We start from the raw sequence: 5,192 nt of genomic DNA on the forward strand, positions 1-5,192 counted from the left end.
AACACGAGGGAAGTGTCGAAAACTTAAAAAATGTGTGTAATCCACGATTTTGGGATCGGTTAACATAAAACCCCATTTAAGCGAAACTTATCGGCGGGAAATAGATAAGCATAACGAAAACTTTTGTCCTGTTATGACATGATAGAACAATTATGGTGACATGTTTTAGACATCTTTTCAGTGCAGCCCCGCCACTAAAACTTATCACGAGCCGCCACTGGTATACTCGTATTCGGCGAATTCAATTAGCCGAATTTACAGTGAATCGTATTCCTGCTTGTGTGAGTCCGCTTGTTGGCTCCGTCCACACTACCGATATCTACACCCGATATTTGCGAATTTTTCCATAACCAGTTCCTAAATAGCAACCACAGGTTGCAATATGGGAACTGGATATGGAAAATTCGAGAATATCGGTAGGGTTGCCATACGTCCCGTATATTCGGGACATGTCCCGTATTTCACTACTCGGTCCCGTATTACAATTTGTCACGTATTTGTCCCGTTTTCTCCCTAAACTCTAGATTTCTCCCTAAACTCGAGAATATTTTCCCTGATGTCAACACAATGGTCGGATGAAAGAAATAAGCTGGCAGTTGAGACAGTTGAGGCAATTTTGGTTTGCCAGTATAATTTTAAAATGACTTGCGCTCAATTTGATCATGATGTAAAAGAGGAAAATGAATTAATTAAAAAAGTTAAATTATCGTCAAAATACGATTGGGCTAAAACAGACTAATATTTTAAAATAAACTATTACGTACCTACTTTTCCATGTTTTATTTATGACATGACAATTATGGCAACCCTAGATATCGGTAGTGTCGACGTAGCCGTTTACTTGGTCGATCGGTGCCAGACCGAGGGCCAATACTCGACAGGAGTCCGGCCTGGCCAGACACCTGCTCTCACGAAACCATCTCTGCTCGTCCTCAGCAGCTCCATACTCCAGTCTTTGCCGACCGGAAGCTTCCAATCTTCGCCATTCGAGTATTCATTTCGATCTTTCGCTATGGAGCTGTCCTGATGCTCGCCTTCTCGTCGTCAGCAGCTTAAGCGACGACGAAGGGCCGCAAATTACGCTTGAAAACTCAGGTTGGCCAACTCTCGTTTTAAAAATCTACTGCTTTGTTCTTTCATCTTTCAGGCTTTCGTTCCTTATTATTTAGATCTGGAATCCAGTCGGGGCGAAGCAGCTGCGGCATAATATTACTATATTAAACTACGACATGTAATTTTTTTTTTCACTAGCCTCTTCTTACTTCGCTTTCGATTTTTTTTAATCATATAGCATCTCAATCCGTAAAAAATATAAAACTATTTTTTTCACCCTTGCCTTAAAGAGATAGCTGAAACGTACATGCTATCTCTTTCAGCACCTCTCGACCAATAGCATTTCGTATAGGAGCCGTCGACACCAGCAATATTACTTACAATATTGTAAGTAATATTGTCTTTGGCCCCATGGACATGTAAGAAATTCTATTAGTCGAAATGGGGTGAAAAGGACATATGCGTTTTACCCAAGTCTCATATGTGGCGGATGGCATATAGTCATCACTAAGGGAAGGCGATCAAGTTGATTTTGCCCAAAAACAATGGTTAACTATTCTCAATTACTATTGTGCTGCATAGGAAGAGAGCAAAAAAAGGTTGACAATAGTGAACCCTTTTTTTGGAGAAAAAGGAACTCGACCGCCTTCCCTCAGTTATTACTAACGCTCGACGCTCAGCGTGCAAAATGTGTTCACTTTTGTGAACCTTTTTTTCTCCTACTTTCTCGGACAATGGAGAGGTCTATTGTTATTTTATGGCAGCGAATCGACATCAGCTTGGGGCAGGTCAGTTGTTGATGAGCTGTATTGGCCGATTTCATAAATAAAATCTGAACGCTCTCTTCCTCCAATATCTACTAATATAGTACTATAAGCGATTACCCGGTTTGGCCCTTGCGATTTTTTCCGTGCCCCATATCCATAAAATCCGATCTTCACTTATGTATAATTATTTTTTTATTGTTTTTAGCTTTTTGTATCAATTTTTTTGTATTATCGAGTATATTCATATGCAAAGGTATTGAGAAAGCTGGAGTTAATTTTGCGTCGTTCTTTTTTTAGCATATCCCACTCTTAATTGTTTTGGCTTAAAATTCTGCGTTTCGAATTTTAATATTATATTACTGTAAATTAGACGTAAACGTAAAATTTTCGTCTTTTCAAAATGGCGGAATTCCCTTCCATACGTGAAACATATTCCCTACCATATGTGAATCATAACATCGTAACATTTCAACTGTTCGCAACTGATTTATAATTTAAACTGCTCGAGGCGCTATTCATGATGTGTGAATTTATATTTGCTGATTTCGTATATTATTGACTGTCGACAGATTATCCAATCTACATACATACATATATCTGACCATTTTTGAATCCCATTAGTACCGGATTGTTCAATTGGATTAAATTATTCCTAGCGGTCATTACCAATTTTATTTTTACCTACGTATCAATTTGTATTACTTATTATAAAAATATGAAATATTTAATATAAAATGGCGAATCCTAGGTTATAGTCCCCAAAATATCCTTTGTCTCGATATTATTCGAATTTGTCGACTACGGGAGGATGGTTTTAATAAGATTAATCTCAATTTTTCAGAATTGACGAATTTGGAATGTATTTATAAGCTTTTTTTCAATATGTGCGCCTCCATTCCCCCGGGGAGATGCGTTCCGGGAAATCCGCCTTTTACACAATCTATATGCGATGCACAAAATCCATAAATCACAAGGTGATGCAAGGTCGGGATGACCTGGATGAGCCGTACCTTTGGCGAGTGAAATGTGCGCAGAAGCGGCCTTCGGTACAGTTTGGCGGCGCGCGCATCTTTTCCGGGGAGTGAGGGCGTCCATCACCTTGCTTATCGATTTTGTCTGCCGCCTGTTGCTACTTGCCTCTTCCCTCTTACCTCCTGCCTGTTGCGTATTGCGTATTGATTTCGCATATGGCCTACGCCCTACGACCAAACCCAGACATTTAAATATTTTCGATTTTTCTCTTCTGATTACTGCTGACGTACCAGAGAAATGTAATAATAAGAAAAGTGGCTTTAGGCATCATAGTATTTAAAAATTGTGGTATGGCTGTCGCCATACTTAATTAATTTCCACCACAGTCGTATTTTCTTAATATTTCCACATGCGAAAAATCAGGCCGAGTTACCTTATAAATATATGTACATACATATGTATGTACATACGACATAGCTGCTTTGTCCTGGTATCCAATTAGGACATGTTGAAGAATCTTAAACTGATTTTAGATTTTCCTTTAAATTTTTTATACCCTACCCTATGTATATTTTGATTTTTTTTTATCAATTGGGCAATTATTTAATTATTGTTTTGAAACGAAAGGTTTAAATTTTAACTTTATTGATTTTTCGTAACATATGTAACATGGTTCGGTGATTACTGGTCACAAAGTCACTAAAATCTCTATAGCGGAACATCTGGCAGCCGAAAAGTCCATCATACTAACGAGAACTTGAGATCTTTATTCGAGGTTACTATTTTATTGCAGAACATTCGTGTGTCCAACTGAAATCATAGCGTTCTCAGACCGTGTTGTCGAATTCAAGAAGATAAACTGTGAAGTAGTAGCTGTTTCAACTGACAGTCACTTCAGCCACTTGGCATGGATAAACACTCCGAGGAAGGAAGGTAAAAATTGATCCAAAGATATCACAGTCGATTTATCAATTACAATTATTATCACATTTACAATGTGACGTTTCATTTAATAACTATAGATAACGATTGCATATAGAGATAACATACATCAACACCACGTGTAATTTAATGATGTATATTTACATTGATTGCCGTGTTATCTTTGCTTAAAGGTGGACTCGGAGAAATGAAAATACCATTACTTGCCGATAAATCGACAAAAATTGCTCGCGACTATAACGTTCTCGATGTAGATTCCGGAATTCCCTTCCGAGGCTTGTATATATGTAATTGACGGCAACCAAAAGCTTCGTCAAATTACAGTCAACGATCTGCCTGTAGGAAGGTAAGCTATTTTGTTATGTATTTAGGATTTTATGTAAAGTATGTGTGTGTGTGTGTGTGTGTGTAGGCGTTAATTTTTTTTATTTATTTTAGGGACGTCGATGAAACTTTGAGATTAGTGCAAGCTTTTCAACATCGACAAACATGGAGAGGTTTGCCCCGCGGGATAGAAACCTGGACAAAAAACGATGAAAGCTGATCCCAAAGGCTCCCAAGAATACTTTAATTCTGCTAATTAAAACAGTTGGTCCGATCTGTTTTTTAGTTTATTGTATTCGATGGAGCTCTTTGAATACCTTTCCATTTGAAAATTGATATATTCCCTAAATGAAACTTGCAATTCGGTAGTTTTTGAGTTGGGTCGGAAAAATGAGGTGAACGTAATTACTGTTGACTTTAATTCGCTTTTATTTGCCTTGGGAATGGATTGAATTTTTTCATTATCGTATAAAATTTAATTTGTGGGATGTGTCACGAGATGCTTCATCTCCTGTCACCGACGCACAACAGATCGGAACAGTTAGCGAACGAGCTTAACTTTTCGACCTGTTCAACATTTGGAAAGAGTCATCTTAACCGGGATGTGGGTTTATTAATGTGTTGATTTAAATAGGATGTTACTTTGAAACGGCCTTTAATTCGTTTTTAAAATTGCACATCTGTGTGAATTTGCGTTCAATGTGGGCTCATAGATGTGCAATTTTTATTTTATTTTATTTATTTATTTATTAATAGTTTTGGACCATTGTGGCATTACAGGAAGAACCTAACGCCACAATGGCCTAAAATTTTAAAGTTATCTTCCCGAATTTAACGGATTTGAAGGGACTACTCTGGTTACCATCAGTAAGGGTAAGGGCCGGGCCGCACCGTGCAACTTTGTCGGCCGACTAGTCGCGCGACACGAAAAAATGTATGGAAATGTGTACGAAAAACAAGTTGATGGGTGTGGCATGTCCCATCTACCTGCATGCATTGGTCTGGTCGCCCTCAACCAAGTTGTTCACGAGTTGAGCGGTGAGGCCTGGCCCTTAGAAAAGAACTTGTATATCCACTTTTCTGCTCTAGTTTTCTCTTCACGATCATGTTTGTACCGCCCGGAGCAGACATATC

General features: G+C 38.3%; 1 pseudogene; it reads left to right on the forward strand.

Moving 5' to 3' along the window:
* Positions 1-799: 799 nt before the first annotated feature.
* LOC143910799 (peroxiredoxin 2-like) lies at positions 800-4,318 on the forward strand (annotated as a pseudogene).
* Positions 4,319-5,192: the final 874 nt, after the last annotated feature.

The sequence above is a fragment of the Arctopsyche grandis genome, chromosome 1, assembly GCF_051622035.1.
Source record: "Arctopsyche grandis isolate Sample6627 chromosome 1, ASM5162203v2, whole genome shotgun sequence".
NCBI lineage: Eukaryota > Metazoa > Arthropoda > Insecta > Trichoptera > Hydropsychidae > Arctopsyche > Arctopsyche grandis.